Source organism: Geotrypetes seraphini, chromosome 10 (genome assembly GCF_902459505.1).
Source record: "Geotrypetes seraphini chromosome 10, aGeoSer1.1, whole genome shotgun sequence".
In the NCBI taxonomy this organism is placed as follows: Eukaryota; Metazoa; Chordata; class Amphibia; order Gymnophiona; family Dermophiidae; genus Geotrypetes; species Geotrypetes seraphini.
In genome coordinates this window covers 23736068-23753402 of record NC_047093.1, presented here as the reverse complement: position 1 = coordinate 23753402, position 17335 = coordinate 23736068, and the positions used below count along the sequence as shown (strand labels likewise).

At 43.0% G+C, this 17335-nt stretch overlaps 1 long non-coding RNA gene across 1 annotated transcript in view; it reads right to left on the bottom strand.

Moving 5' to 3' along the window:
* The window catches only part of LOC117367946, a 35246-nt gene that overhangs the window by 4555 nt on the left and 13356 nt on the right, over positions 1–17335 (bottom strand). Inside the window, exon 2 of the long non-coding RNA XR_004540885.1 lies at positions 5488–5610. This is a non-coding gene — a long non-coding RNA (uncharacterized LOC117367946). The remainder of the gene's footprint in view (positions 1–5487; positions 5611–17335) is intronic.

The window sequence follows — 17335 nt, the reverse complement described above, 5'->3', positions numbered from 1 at the left end:
CCCTTTCACGACCTCTCCAATTTACCAGCTTGTCCAAGGTCTAAATGGGTCCTGACGCTCCTTCCCCTCTGGTTCCAAATTTTATTATAAGAGCATAAGAATAGCCTTACTGGGTCAGACCATCAAGCCCATTTTACACAACAGTCTCCCGAATTGCATCATTACCACAATATGGTTGTAGAACATATTTGTGGGTTGTTGGGTTGTTTTTTTTTTTTTTTATCAAAACTGTAAATGCATTTTGATGCAATAAAACCTGCCAGAGTTATATTAGAAGTTTGAAACTAAAACAGCATTTGTCTCTCCACATACCAGTTTTTCCACGTATTCATCATCATAGGACTCTTAGGGACCCCTGAAGAAGGCATCTTGCCAAAACGCGGACCATATGGGGTCCTGCGCTACTAGCAGACTAAATCCTTTTGATTTGTATGTGGATTATTTATTATTTTTTCATGTGGATTATTTTATTGTATATTTGGAACTTTGATTCTATCATTAAAGGCCATTTCAGGATCATCGTCACTCCACAGTGTTTTATTTGTTTCTCTTAGACTCTGTGGATTCCTTGGGGGGTCAATTATTTTTGGTTTCAGATAACATTCCATATCTCAGTGCATCCTCCTTACCCCCATGGGTAACATATTAGCTCCTCCCACATCCCCAACAATCCCACTACTTCCAAGCAGGACATGTGCTTCACAAGGCCCCACCTCCACTCATGAGCAGACCCCCTTGCACTTCTTCCACCCCCCTGCTCTCATTATCCATGGCTACAGAACACTCTATAGTTAACAATCCACTCCGCCGCAAAAGCTGTATTACTAAGAAAACTCAAGAGAGTATTATAGAGTTTACCTTGCTGACTCAACAACTTATATCAGGTCAATGATATTGTGTCTTGCTCAGGTCTCTAATAAATTTTGACAAACTATTGGTTGGCTCCCTTCTGTTTTCTGTTGCAAGTCTGTTGGCTTGCTTCACTTCCTGTTGCTCTGAGACAAGTACAATGGCTCATTTGCAGTCCCCACAGGTTGGTAGATCCAACAGACAGCAGTAATGGCTAGCTCGTTCCACAAGGTCTGAAGCAGTTGGCGATGGGGCAGTGAGTGATGGGGTCAAACATGCAGGGGAATACCCCAAATCTCCTCCTTCTGCGAATATTTTGAATGTCTGTATATATGCACAGATGTAGAATTTAGGAACTTTTGGTTGTGCTCATTGGCCTAGTTTCAGAAAGTAGGGTTTGAATTTTTGAGTAGAAAAAATGGATGCCATAGTTAAATTAGAACTTCATCTACCAGCTGAGTGAAGTCATTAGTAAACGTCTCTTATTACTAGCTTTATGAGATTTTGTCATCCTGGGAACGGTAACATGAATTGCAGCTGTGATTACCGCAAACCTGCCTGCGCTGTTCAAATTGAGCACACAGCTACATAAAGCCATTTCCACTGTATTTGTTTATATAGAAAGAGCCAGGGAGAGCCTGATTTTTATTTTAATCCTACAAAAGGATTATTACTTTCATCCAGGGCTTCTGCTATTCAAAGTAAATCTACAGCTTCATATTTATGTACAGTCTTTAAAACAAAATATGTAATGGAATATACTGTGTTACTGTGTGTTTTTATTTTTTACTTAAGCAAGGTTAATTGAGATCCCTGTAATATGTTTTCAAAGTATTTAAAGCTTGACATTTCAAATACAATTTTTTTTACCTCCCAAATGATTAAGTAATGCAGTACATGTCAATGGATCTAGCAATGACATAATGAATGCCATCTAATTAAGTGCTGTAGAGCTAATTTTTTCAACCAGCTTTATTGAGCAATTGAATTTGAAACAATCAATAACGTAACAATAGAGCATAAATCATGTAGAATCGAATGGTGTACCATTTTAAAATATAACGTGTAACTCCTTTATTAATCACCAAATGACATACAAACTAGAGTGGTGTCAAAAAAGGCATTTAAATAAATTGAAATGACATAAGTCTCAAGCACTGCCTTAATGGGGACATGGTGCCTTAATAATAGGTAAATTATTCAAGAGGTAGGAAAAAGCCTCAGAACCCGTCCCACATCTATCAATTAAAGTGTGGAAGAACCTTACAGGGGTAAGTACACCTCATCGACATTAAAAACCTTCTCTTGCGCCAGAAGACTTATGAGGAGAGACTGGAAGCCCTGAATATGTATACCCTAGAGGAAAGGAGAGACAGGGGAGATATGATTCAGACGTTCAAATACTTGAAGGGTATTAACGTAGAACAAAATCTTTTCCAGAGAAAGGAAAATGGTAAAACCAGAGGACATAATTTGAGGTTGAGGGGTGGTAGATTCAGGGGCAATGTTAGGAAATTCTACTTTACGGAGAGGGTAGTGGATGCCTGGAATGCGCTCCCGAGAGAGGTGGTGGAGAGGAAAACGGTGACTGAGTTCAAAGAAGCGTGGGATGAACACAGAAGATTTAGAATCAGAAAATAATATTAAATATTGAACTAGGCCAGTTACTGGGCAGACTTGCACGGTCTGTGTCTGTATATGGCCGTTTGGTGGAGGATGGGCTGGGGAGGGCTTCAATGGCTGGGAGGGTGTAGATGGACTGGAGTAAGTCTTAACAGAGATTTCGGCAGTTGGAACCCAAGCACAGTACAGGGTAAAGCTTTGGATTCTTGCCCAGAAATAGCTAAGAAGAAAAAAAAAAAAAAATTTAAATTGAATCAGGTTGGGCAGACTGGATGGACCATTCGGGTCTTTATCTGCCGTCATCTACTATGTTACTATGTTACTATTGGACTGTTCACCAAAAGGCTTTGGGCAATGCAAGAGGCATAAGTCATCAAAACAGAAGAAATGAAAATTTAGTACTCATCTTATTTGGAGAATCCACCACATGACATTTGGCGGGGGCCAAAAAAAAGCAACCATGATGCTAGGAATTATTTAAAAAGGGAAGGTTAACAAGACTAAAGATATTATAATGCCTCTGTATCACTCCATGGTGCGACCTCACCTGGAGTATTGCGTTCAGTTCTGGTCTCCTTACCTCAAGAAAGATATAGTGGCACTAGAAAAGGTTCAAAGAAGAACGACCAAGATGATAAAGGAGATGGAACTCCTCTCGTATGAGGAAAGACTAAAAAGGTTAGGGAACTTCAGCTTGGAAAAGAGACGGCTGAGGGAAAATGGGTGCGCCAGCAATTAAATAATAAATGAACTTTTGCCTCCTAGTCTAAAATTAAATGATAATTTAATCACACTTTAACACTAAGCTGTGAATAGAGGCTTTGCTGAGAAAAGGTCATTGGCAAAAATGTTAATTTAATAGTGGAAATAAAACAGTTCTGTTGTATCAGATATGACCTGTTAAGAGAAGCTGTTGCTATGGTCGGAAGCATTAGTAGTTCTCAAGCATTGTCAAAACAACTTATGGTCATGGTCTGTGAAATCAGAGCATGGGGAAAAAAAAAGATCTCTGGATAATGTGGAGATTATGATAACTGTTGAATTTGGCCTTTCTCTTCTGCTCAGATCTTATGCAGTCAAGATCGGGACTTGGGTGTGATTGTATGTGATGATCTTAAGGTGGCCAAACAGGTTGAAAAGGTGATGGCAAAAGCTAGAAGAATGCTAGGTTGCATAGGGAGAGGTAGGGCCAGTAGGAAAAAGGAGGTATTGATGCCTCTGTATAAGACTCTGGTGAGACATCATTTAGAATATTGTGTACAATTCTGGAGGCCGCACCTTCAAAAAGATATTAAAAGGATGGAGTCGGTCTAGAAGAAGGCTACTAAAACGGTGTATGGTCTTCGTGATAAAGCGTATGGGGATAGACTTAAAGATCTCAATCTGTATAGTTTGGAGCACTGGTTCCCAAACCTGTCCTGGAGGACCCCCAGGCCAGTCGGGTTTTCAAGATAGCCCTAATGAATATGCATGACAGAGATTTGCATATAATGGAGATGCCAGGAATGCAGATCTGCTCCATGCATATTCATTAGGGCTATCTTGAAAACCCGACTGGCCTGGGGGTCCTCCAGGACAGGTTTGAGAACCACTGGTTCGGAGGAAAGGCAGGAGAGGGGAGATATGATAGAGTCGTTTAAATACCTACGTAATATAAATGTGCATGAGTCGAGTCTCTTTCATTTGAAAGGAAACTCTGCAATGAGAGGGCATAGGATGAAGTTAAGAGGTGATAGGCTCCGAAGTAATCTGAGGAAATACTTTTTTACGGTAGATGCGTGGAAAAGTCTCCCAGAAGAGGTGGTGGAAACAGAGACTGTGTCTGAATTCAAGAGGGCCTGGGATAGGCACGTGGGATCTCTCAGAGAGAGAAAGAAATAATGGTTACTGTGGATGGGCAAACTAGATGGGCCACCAGCTTCCACTATAGCCCTGCGGTCTACATCAAGAGCCAAGTGCAAAGGTCAGTTGAATCCCACTAACCTGACTCTATTCTCACTCAATAGAGCCATACCCTACTCCACCACTCTCCAACAAAAGCCATATCTTTGACTCTTCTTCTCACCTCAACCAAACACGAGCCATAACCTTTCCACTCTCCCCTATCCTCACTCTGTATCAAGCCATACCCTTCAACATCCTAACCCCTATGCTGGACAGAAGCTACAAGGGGCCACTGAAAAGTTATCATCCCAACCAATAAAGCTGGGGCAGTCTTCATCAAGCGTTATACACTTAGGGCCAGTTCTATTAAACTGCACTAGCCACGGGCCATTCAGAGCAGCTCTCTGCACTAAAAACTGTTAACGCAGTTTAATAGAAGAGGGGGTTACAGTGATTTTTCCACTTTTTTGTTCTGTATTTTTCTGACAGAAAGAAAAAAGTAGAAAATCACTGGACTAAGTGTATAGCCCTCGATGGAGACTGTCCCAACTTTGTTGATTGGACTTAGAACTTTTTGGCAGCCTCTCGTATACATCCCCTCCCCCCACCACTAACATCTTGATGACTATTCCTTAGCCTGAAACCCCCTAGCACTTACCAAGTGCTCCATGGTATCTATAGATGAGGAAGAGTGAATCCCCCATTGTGCCTGACCCCTAGGGGTAGTCTTGCAGTACTACTCTTAGGAGTCAAACCACTAAGTAAGGGTGCATACATCATTTTATACGAGTATATTTCTGTGCCTAATACTGCTTTGAAATAAGAAATACTTTTGAGAATTACCTTCATAGTAAATCGGTAGCAATTTATCTTACACATTAAAACAGTCTAGCATTCATACCCTTAGTGACCTTTAATAAACTGGCCTCATGTTGTATATTTATGGTATGAATCACTATCACGGAATCCTCATTGGAACCTTATCACAAAAGTCCCAAGATTGTTTCTGAGAATGTGGTCAAATGGATACAGAGAGTTATCTCGAAAACAGTAATAATATAATTTCAAATACACAGTGAAGCATGACACTATCTGAGAGCAAAAATAATGAAAAATTGACAAATTAATTACCTTTAAGATCTCATTCTATCTGGTTAGACTGCAAGGCAGAAATTTTTCTTCATCAAGGCACTCTGCTAAGATTTCCAACTTCTTATCTCAAGTGAATTTCTCTAGTACATTATATATGAGCCCCTGAAAAACATAATCCACAATTACAGAGCCGGCTTAAATATTTTATCAAACATGTGAAGTAATCAGTTATTCACTTTTGAACTTTCAAATGCATGATCATCCCCTGGGCTATGTAAACAAAGATACAGCATCGGGGACATGGTAATTACAGCAGAAAAGAATAAACCAGAATTTAACGGACCAAGGTTCATGAATGCTACCACATTGCAGAACCAAAATACAAAACCCCATACATCATTTTTGGGACTAAAGTATCCAAATTCTGGCTAGTGGACAAGGTTGGTTTGAAATATTTGGTAAAAAGGCAAGTTACACAACATAGGACCTCTTCTATTAAACCGCGCTAGCAGTTTCTAGCGTGGGGGGGGGGGGGGCGCTGAATGGCCCGCACTGCACCTGACGCTCATAGAGTTCCTATGAGCGTCGGAAGCAGCGCGGGCCATTCAGCACGGCTCTCTGCGCTAAAAACTGCTAGCGCAGTTTAATAGAAGGGGATAGTCTTCATCAAGGGCTATTCATTCTCTAAAGTTAAAAGGGGATAGATTCTGTACAAACGTAAGGAAGTTCTTCTTCACCCAGAGAGTGGTAGAAATCTGGAACACTCTTCCAGAGGCTGTTATAGGGGAAAACACCATCCAGGGATTCAAACAGGGGAAAACACCCTCCAGGGGTTCAAGACAAAGTTAGACAAGTTCCTGCTAAACCAGAACGTACGCAGGTAAGGCTAGACTCAATTAGGGCACTGGTCTTTGACCTAAGGGCCGCCGTGGGAGCGGACTGCTGGGCACAATGGACCACTGGTCTGACCCAGCAGTGGTAATTCTTATGGTCTTATGTTCACTTAGGTCCAAATTATCTAAAGGGCGCCTAAAGTTAGATGCACCTTTGGCATTTAACTTAATTGGAAAAATCCCTTTAATAGCTTCAATAATTTAATAAAAAATTAATTTGGTGATAGGCACTACCAGAATCTATAAAAGGCAGGCACCAATCACATGGCCCTTAGTGGTGCCTAACACCCAAGTGGGCGTTTCTATGGGTGGAATATGAATTAGGCGAAACTAAGTGCGATTCTCCGAAAATATAGGTACCTGAAATATAGGCCTTTAAAACCCTGGCCTACATTTCTGTCGCCTAGGTGTGATTCTGTAAATGGCGCCTAAGCGTGAGTGACACATGGCTGACACTATTTTTCTAGGCACCGGCCAGGTCAGGCGCCGCTTACAGAATCCGGGCCTTAATCCAGCGACTTTCCCGTTTTATTTTCATACCGTCGGAAAAATAGCTCATGAAAAAAAACGGACTAAGTGTACAGCTCGCAATGGAGACTATCCCCCCTCTTTTACTAAGGTGCGCTAACCGATTAGCGCGCGCTAATCAAATTATCGCACGCTAAACGCTAACGTGTCCATAGACTGACATGCACGCGTTAGTGTTTATCGCGTGCTAATCGGTTAGCGCACCTCAGTAAAAGAGGGCCCATGTTGTTGCTTAACTTGCTTTCTCATCTAACTTTACAAAGCACTCTTGTATACCCTCATGCCTAAATGTACGCAGGCACATAACCAATAGTATTCGATAACCCGTGCATGCAAGTTCTAGGCATGCCTTTGAGCTGCTCACGCCACTCCCAGGTTCCCATCGCCCTTGACATTCTATGCTATGGATTTTGCAAACATAGGGGTCCTTTTCTTAAGGTGCGCTAACCGATTTCGCGTGCGCTAAAGATGAGCCCGCGTGAAATGCTAAGATGCCCATGGGAATATAATAGATGTCTTAGCATTTAGCGCGCGCTAAATCAGTTAGCGCACCTTCATAAAGGGACCCCCATCGTTTATAGAACAGCAGCTAAGTCCATACATTCCAAACGATGTCAGTCTTTCACCTTTGAGTCAGGGAAGGGCAGTCCAAAATTTTTCATTTTGTTTTCCATGCCATTTGCATCGTCGTTCAATTTTGTTTTGATTTAGTCTTCCCTTTTATTTGGGGGACAATGTCATTAAGAATGCAACTCTTTGGAAATAGTATACACTATTATTGATAAACTAGTATTTTAGCCCATTACATTAATGGGTGCTAGAATATATGTCTGTGTGTCTTTATTTCTGTCTCTCTCTCCCTCCCGCTGTCTGTCTCTCTCCATGGCCACCTTTGTTTGTCTGTCTTTCTGTGTCTCTCCCTGCCCCTGTGTCCCTTAATGCCCCTTTTCAATCCTCCTCCTCCCCCCTTCAGATCTACTCCCCTCCCCCGTCTCCCTCCTCTCCCCCCCTACTTCTCCCCTTGCTGTTCGCAACTCTATGATCAATTTGATATGTAACCACTTGTAACTACTCTCTCCTTGCTGTTTGCAACTCTATGATCAATTTGATATGTAACCACTTGTAATCTCTGTCTAACTAATGTGAACCGCCTAGAACTCTTCGGGGTATGGCGGTATACAAAAATAAAGTTATTATTATTATTCTTTTCTTTCTATCTGTCTCTCTCCCTGCCTCCTATGCAGCAGCATTTCTCTCCCACCACTTCCCTGTGCAGCAGCCACAGCAGGATTCCCTCTCCCTCCATTTCCCTCCCCCCACACCACTTCCCTGTGCAGCAGCAGCATTTCCCCTACCCCCCCTTTCCCTTCCCGTGGTCTGGTCGGCTCCCTTAGTCCCTTACTGTTCCCCCCTTCCCTTCCCGCGGTCCCGACAAACCTTCCGATTCGCAGCCGTGTGTAGAGTGCTGCAGGCGCTGCTGGAATCGGAAGGTTTCAGGACCCGCAGCCCTTGCCTGACCCAAAGCGAGCTCTGCTGTTTTGGGCTTTTTTTACGCGGGCCCAGCCGGAGCAGGAGTAGAAGCCTGGGAGGCAGGAATTAAAGTCCGTTGCAGCCCCCGCTGACGTCGCCGTGGCCAGTTCACATTCTTCAGACTGCAAGAGCTGCCGCGTCCGACAAGCTCCGCGCCGCCGCACGCATGCGCACTCCTACCTGCGGGTCCCTACAGCTCACGGAAAACGGGAGCACGCAGGTGGGAGTGCGCATGCGCGCTTAGGGCTTTATTATATTAGATGAAAAAAACCCACAAACAACTAAGGGTCCTTTTACTAAGGTGTGCTAATCGATTTAGCGCACGCTAAAGATTAGCTTATGCCCAATACCAAGGCGCCCATTATATTCTATACTACATATCAGGGTACAATTAAACAAACTGCCTATCCAAAAGTTTTTGATACATATAATATAACAAAGACAGGCTTTCTACATACGCTATGGGCTCCTTTTACGAAGGTGCACTAGCGTTTTTAGCGCGCGCTAACCCTGCGCTACACAGAAAATACTAACGCCAGCTCTAGGGAGGCGTTAGAGTCTCAGTGCACGCGGCATTGTAGCGCACGCTAGCGCACCTTCGTAAAAGGAGCCCTAAATTTATTTGACATACTAAACAAAATGAACGGATCCATCTTGCACTTCTAATTAATAAAATCTGTGTTAACCGCCTAGGCAGCAGCCTGGTGGAAGAAAACCTGGAGCTTATACTCAGTTCATTCAAAGACCTTTCCGGTTCATAGACAACGGCGTGAAAGACAAAGGCGCGCGCCGACAACTGAGCGCAAGACGGAGGCGCGCGCCAAAGAAAATTACAGTTTTTAGGGGCTCCGACGGGGGTTTTTGTTGGGGTACCCCCCCACTTTACTTAATAGACAACGCGCCGGCGTTATGGAGGGTTTGGGGGTTGTAACCCTCCACATTTTACTGTAAACTTAACTTTTTCCCTAAAAACAGGGAAAAAGTTAAGTTTTCAGTAAAGTGTGGCGGGTTACAACCCCCCACACCCCCTACAACGCCCCCACAACGCGGCGCGATGTATATTAAGTAAAGTGGGGGGGGTTCCCCCCCACGCCCCCCCGTCGGAGCCCTAAAAACAGTAATTTTGAGCGGTGCACGCCTCTGCGCTGTGCTCAATTATCTGGGCGCGCCTTTGTCCCAGCGCGCTTTTGACCTGACACCGACCTTTCCTGAATAAAGTCATCCTGTTGCACCACATGATCTATGTTTTGTTGCATTTCTCCAGCGCTGTAACAAGCGTTTGCTGGTTCTTAGACAAAGATGATAAAAAGCCTTCTTGTTCCAATTCAGACTGTATCCAGCCAGCCCGACGTAGCACTATGTTTCGCTATTACAGCGTCATCAGGAGCTGAAGCTGCGGCTGGCTTTCAACTTCATTGCTTCTTCAATTCATCATAGAGTAGCAACTGCACGGGATCACAAGGCCGCTCTCTCCTCAGAAATGATCCAGAAAGCTGAGTATAAGCTCCCAGGTTTTCTTCCACCAGGCTGCTGCCTAGGCGGTTAACACAGATTTTATTAATTAGAAGTGCAAGATGGATCCATTCATTTTGTTTAGTATGTAAAATGGTGGCTATGATTTGAGTTATATAATAAATATAGGCCTTCTTTTACAAAGGCGCCCTAAGCGTTTTAGCGTGGATTTAGCGCGCGCTAAATCAACACGTGCGCCCACCGCTAATGCGTCCATAGGAAAACATGCATGTGTTAGCGTTTAGCGTGTGTTTAGTGTGCGCTAAAAAGCTTAGTGCACCTTTGTAAAAGAGGGGGATAGTGTATTTATGTAGAAAGCCTGTCTTGTTATACAGTGCTCCCCCGCAAATTTGTGGTCAGCGGTTTGCAGTCCCGATCATTCACGGTATTTTCCAATCACAAAAGACCGGTTAGGAGAGGGCAGCTGGAGAGGCAGGAGAGGGCAGCCGGAGCGCCGGCGAGTGAAGGAAATCACTCGCTGTATGCTCCGACCGCCTCTTCCTGTTCTAAAGTCGAGCTTCACCAATCAGGAGCTGCATGTCAAAGCAGCTCCTGATTGGTGAGGCCTGACTTTAGATTCTGGAGATCAATAGAAAGTAAATATGATTCTGGAGATCAATAGAAACTAAATATGTAATTAGTAACTAGGCAGAGCTCTTAACCCCAGGCTACTAAGCTTGGGTATAAAAGTAGCATAGGTGCTAATTTAAGCTTTAGGACGGACTGATATCCCTCTCCCTCCATTTCCCTCCCCCCACACCACTTCCCTGTGCAGCAGCAGCGTTTCTCCTACCCCCCCTTTCCCTTCCCGTGGTCTGGCCGGCTCCCTTAGTCCCTTACTGTCCCCCCCTTCCCTTAGGATGGACTGATATCAACAGATGGCCGGCCCTCTATGTTTCTCTTCGATTGTGCTGTTAATATATATCCTACATGGATACTTTTCTCATGTAAGCTGACTTTTGGTTATTACTAATAAACATATATTATATAAAGCAATTGGGTTGTCAGTGTGAGGTCATTAAAATACATTGGAGGGGCTAGCAGCGACCTCGTCACACTTCAAGAGTGATATGCCACCCTAGCACCTAGGGCAGGGGTAGGCAATCCCAGTCCTCGAGAGCCGGAGCCAGGTCAGGTTTTCAGGATATCCACAATAAATATGCATGAGATAGATTTGCATCTCAAGGAGGCAGTGCATGCAAATCCATCTCATACATATTCATTGTGGTTATCCTGAAAACCTGAAAAAATTATAGGCACACGAAGATCAGACATGTTTTCTGTAATCGGTCCCCAATGGTGGAACTCTTTGCCTCAACATATCAAAAACGAAAAAGATATCTCTTCTTTTAAGAAATCCTTGAAAACACACCTTTTTAAAGATGCTTTTAACATTTAAACTTTTTGATTTTATGATATTTTTTTTTTTTATTAACTACCCTGTTTCCTTTTGTTTTTTCCCTTATTTGTCTTTCTCGATATAACAGATGTATCTTTTTACCCTCCTCCCCTTCCAACTAATGTCTCTCTTGTCTAAATCTTAATGTTCATGTATTTTGTATTTATTTAATTCTATCCTATTTTATAATTATGTACATCGCTTTGTAAACAGATTCAGCGATTCATCAAATATTTAATAAACCTTGAAACCTTGAACCTTGAAACCTTGACCTGGCTCCGGCTCTCGAAGACCGGAATTGTCTACCCCTGACCTAGAGCAATCACAATGTTTGTCCACCCCTTTCACTGGTCCTTTATATGTACACTTTTTTGTTCTTTATAAACAAGATGTTAAAAATGACTGAGTGGAAGTGGTTTGAGAGTCTTCCATTTAAGGCAGGGGTGTCCAATGTCGGTCCTCGAGGGCCGCAATCCAGTCGGGTTTTCAGGATTTCCCCAATGAATATGCATGAGATCTATGTGCATGCACTGCTTTCAATGCATATTCATTGGGGAAATCCTGAAAACCCGATTGGATTGCGGCCCTCGAGGACCGACATTGGACACCCCTGATTTAAGGCTTCCTTTTGCCTTTTCTCTCCCTTCACACACAATTGGAATTAGCTTTTCACTGCTTCCATCTATTGCCTTTAATTAAGCCTGCAGACTTGGGTAGTTTTCAGATTAATGAACTCGCTCACCTAGTGGGATTCCCCCATGCCCTCCCAGTTCTAATTAAAAACGTATCATTAATGCCCAAGAGATCGCGGCAGCCTAGGATGAGAACTCTTAGCTCTAATGTGGAAATTGTACTGCACTGCAGGAGACACAAAGGGGCTGATTTTGTCACTGAAATGTTAGACGTCACACGCAGTAGCCTGGCAAGAGCTGCACACTATCCTGGTACCCGTCTTGTCGACTTATTACAGAAAGAATAATGTAGATACATTTGTTTTATTTTCTCTACTAGGGACAGCACTGTGTGTGCAGTGAAGGGGAAAAGTTAAATTTTTGTGCAATTAATGGTTCCAGGAACATTTAATTAGATGAGATGAAAGGAACTGGGCTCCCTATAGAAAGCACCATAGGCTTGCTCATCACACATTTCCTAAGAATTCTCTCTGATGGAGAATGTCACACTCTAAAGATACAAAAAAAAAAAAAAACCCTCAAAAATTTAAAGGAGTATGTACTATAAAAATCCCATATACTGCTTAGTAAACCACACAAAGAAATAAAATATGTGAAATCATATCACAACAAAAGATAATGTTCTACGTATATAAATTATTATGGCCCTCTTTTACTAAGGCGCGCTAATCGATTTAGCGCATGCTAAACGCTAACACGTTGCATGCTAGACTATGGACGCATTAGCGTTTAGAGCGTGCTAATTTGATTTGCACGCGCTAATTGGTTAGCGCATGTTAGTAAAAGAGGGGGTTAGTCTATGGATGCGTTAGCATTTAGTGCACGCTAATTCGATTCGCACGCGCTAATCGGTTAGCGCACCTTAGTAAAAGGGGGTTAGTCTATGGATGCATTAGCATTTAGTGCACGCTAATTCGATTCGCACGTGCTAATTGGTTAGCGCATCTTAAAAAAGAGGGGGTTAGTCTATGGATGCATTAGCATTTAGTGCGCGCTAATCGGTTAGCGCACCTTAGTAAAAGGGGAGTTAGTTTATGGATGCATTAGCATTTAGTGCACGCTAATTCGATTCGCACGTGCTAATTGGTTAGCGCATCTTAAAAAAGAGGGGATTAGTCTATGGATGCATTAGCATTTAGTGCGCGCTAATCGGTTAGCGCACCTTAGTAAAAGGGGAGTTAGTTTATGGATGTGTTAGCATTTAGTGCACGCTAATTTGATTCGCACGCGCTAATCAGTTAGCGCACCTTAGTAAAAGAAGGGGTTAGTCTATGGATGCATTAGCATTTAGTGCACGCTAATTTGATTCGCACGCGCTAATCGGTTAGCGCACCTTAGCAAAAGAGGGGGTTAGTCTATGGATGCATTAGCATTTAGTGCACGCTAATTTGATTCACACGCGCTAATCGATTAGCGCACCTTAGTAAAAGAGGGGTTAGTCTATGGATGCATTAGCATTTAGTGCACGCTAATTTGATTCACACGCACTAATCGATTAGCGCACCTTAGTAAAAGAGGGGGTAAGTGAATGAAGTGCTCAGAACCCAATTCTCCTGCAATTGAGTCGCAAAAGAATCCATTAGGGACCATCATCACACTTCGCTTCACAGATTCATGCACAGATGCACGCAAGCCCTTGACCGCCATTTGCCGCAAGAGAAGAGGAGGCATCAGCCGTCCTGCGAGGGAGGCACAGGAGCACAAAAAGCTCCTGCCGATATAGCGCTGGACCACCGGAATTAAAAAAGATACCAGGGAGGGCTGCCTGCCTACCTACCTACCTACCTACCACTAGACCTGCCCTGTACACTGTCCTAGACCACCAGAGGGGGGACAGGGTACAGGGCAGGGCAGTTGGATAGGGTACAAAGCCTGGCAGGGAGGGGGACTGGCTGCATAGCCTGGTAGGGCAGTGAGGAAAGGGGGCTGGGTGCAGAGTCTGATAGGGATGGGGGGGACAATGTGCAGAGCCTGGCAGGAAGTGAGGGGGACTAGGTGCAGAGTTTGGTATATTTTATTAAATAGTACACAATTTGGTTCAAAATGGGTTTTTTTTCTTGTGTTCCTCCTCTAAACCTAGGTGCGTCTTATGGTCAGGTGCGTCTTATAGTGCGAAAAATACGGTAGTTTTGAAGTCCTATTATCAATTACTCTCCCCTGCTTTTCCCGGGATTTGTACTGAAGCTTTCACCAACAATCTAGGAGTAAAAAAAAAAATGATGTCTCAGCTCTAAAACAGATATTACAAGCAGCTATGGATATATACGTTAAGCACAGAGCAGATTTACAGCTTCTAGAAAATGATGTTCTCAGCATAGATAAATCTTTTTTTTTTTTTTTAATCAGCTGGAACAAACAAATGGTTATTGTTTACAGTTGTTCATTATATTCACATGCCTTCAATTCAGCTTGTCAAAATGTGCAACACAGAAGGAAAATGGCTTATGCCGGGTCTTCGTGTCCTGTTACCAGCAAATTTCCAACACATTCCATGCCACTGGAAAGAAAATTGTTTGAATAAGGCCATCTGTGTTTAGATAATGATGTGGCAGCACAAGACCTTGTACATCATTCAGCTGACAAAAGAAAACACAGCAATAAACTCGAGGCAGTGATCCTGTAGGAATCACAACCGTGAAAATATTTCTGCATGAACTAAACTTTGATTATAAATGTTTTGCCATGGGGTTACGCGTTCATTAGTGCATATTCAACTCATTAGCATGCCTTAAAAAATGTAGACCACCCTAGTTTTGGCTCTGAAATTTTTTTTTACTCAAGTCTATCCAAATGTATCACTCGCATCTGAGGCCCCAAGATTATATAACAAAGTAGTTTAAATTATCCCTTTGAACCTCAGCGACATCACTCAAAGTTAAAAAAAAAACTTTCATGGTCTCTGAGCTTTATGGGTCAGATTCTATAAGGTGTCTACATTGTAGACACCGCTCTGTTCGGTAGACAATCAATCGCTAGGTGCCACTTGTAGAATCACACCTAGTGGTGCCTAAGTGGACTTAGCCGTCACTAGGCACCATTGAGGTAGGTCCAAATAAGCCAGGTTTTACTAGGCCTGATATACTAGCACCTATAACTATCACAAATAGGACGAGGATAATCTCACTATAAGTCATAACCCAATAAGAAATATGATCTCATATACTGTACAGTCCAAAACTATTTAAATTCAAGGTTATTTTAATTCAGAGAGGAAAAGATCTCAGCAGCTCTACAGACAAACCAATTGGATAGTCAAGATCCTCCAATGAAGGGGTATGCATGCTGGCACTGATGTAGTAGGTTTCTGCAACTAATATCCCCTGCAAAGTTTTGACCCTTAAGAAAGCCATTGTTAATGGTGAAACGTGTCCCGTCGGGGATATGGTGAACTGAAAGCGGGTTACTAGCAGTGGGGTATTTTCTACACATCATGATTGAGATAAGTGATATTTTGAATTCAAAAGTTTTGTGTGCATTATTGTATTTACGAAAAAAAAAAAAAAAAGAAAAAATGATAATGATAATGAAAATGAAAATTAACAATTAACAATTAGAACATAAGAACATAAGAGATGCTGCTGTTAGGTCAGACCAGTGATCCATCATGCCCAGCAGTCCGCTCACACGGCAGCCCTTTTGGTCAAAAACCAGTGCCCTAACTGAGACTAGCCCTACCAGCGTACATCCTTGTTCAGTAGGAACTTATCTAACTTTGTCTTGAATCCCTGGAGGGTGTTTTCCCCTATAACAGCCTCGAAGAACGTTCCAATTTTTCACCATTCTCTGGGTGAAGAAGAACTTCCTTACGTTTGTACGGAATCTATCCCCTTTTAACTTCAGAGAGTGCCCTCTCGCTCTCCCTACCTTGGAGAGGGTGAACAACCTGTCCTTATCTACTAAGTCTATCCCCTTCAGTATCTTGAATGTTTCGATCATGTCCCCTCTCAATCTCCTCTGTTCGAGGGAGAAGAGGCCCAGTTTCTCTAAACTCTCACTGTACGGCAGCTCCTCCAACCCCTTAACCATCTTAGTTGCTCTTCTCTGGACCCTTTTGAGTAATACCATGTCCTTCTTCATGTACGTTTGATGATCATACCAATAGTTTGGTTAAAACAGAGAGTTTTTGTTGATCAATGAAAGACAACGGAACCCATGTTATACAGACTTGATTATCCAACTGGATTGTTCCTAGGGTTGCTGAGGTCTGTTCCTCTCTGAATTAAAATAACCTTGAATTTAAATGATCTTGGGCTCCCTCCAATTATTCTGTAAGCAACTGAAAACTTGGCTTGTCACTAAAATGTAATTCACTCTACCCCCTATACGCAACCCTACCCTTATTCTTCTATTCCTATATTTAAGTTCATGTAAACCTTTTCCTTCTCTTCCTATATTTAAGTTCTTGTAAACCGTGCCGAGCTCCACATCCGTGGAGATGATGCGGTATATAAACTTAAGGTTTAGTTTAGTTTAGATTGTGTGTGAGATCATACTAGGACCTATCTCACATGCTTAGCAACACCTAAGTTTTCCGTGCCTACTCCCTGCCCCTAACCACACCTACTTTTCAGGTAGGCTTCATTAGGCATTGGAGGGCACTTTGACTTAAGAGTCGCTAGGTGGCACTCTGAGTTTCGCATGGAATGTTTAATTATTTTGAAAAAAATTTATGTCAGTTATCTTCAATGGTGCGGTCAATTACCGTACCATTTAAGCTAATTACCATTATTTGGGTTAAACATAGAAACATAGAAATAGACGGCAGATAAGGGCCAAGGCCCATCTAGTCTGCCCACCGCAATGACCCTTCCCCACCTAACTCAGTGAATAGATCCCACGTGTCTATCCCATTTGGCCTTAAAATCAGGCACGCTGCTGGCCTCAGTGACCTGAAGTGGAAGATTATTCCAGCGGTCAACCACTCTTTCAGTGAAAAATAATTTCCTGGTGTCACTGTGCAGTTTCCCTCCCCTGATTTTCCACGGGTGCCCTCTGGTTGCCGTGGGACCCTTGAGAAGGAAGATATCTTCTTCCACTTCGATGCGACCCGTGAGATACTTGAACGTCTCGATCATGTCTCCCCTCTCTCTGCGTTCCTCGAGTGAGTAGAGCTGTAACTTATCCAGCCTTTCCTCGTACGGGAGATCCTTGAGACCCGCGATCATCTGGGTGGCCATTCTCTGGATCGACTCTAGTCTCAGCACATCTTTTCGGTAATGTGGCCTCCAAAATTGCACACAGTACTCCAGGTGTGGTCTCACCATAGATCTATACAATGGCATAATGACTTCAGGCTTACGGCTGAAGTTGTGCGTGGATTTTAGTTAGGTGTT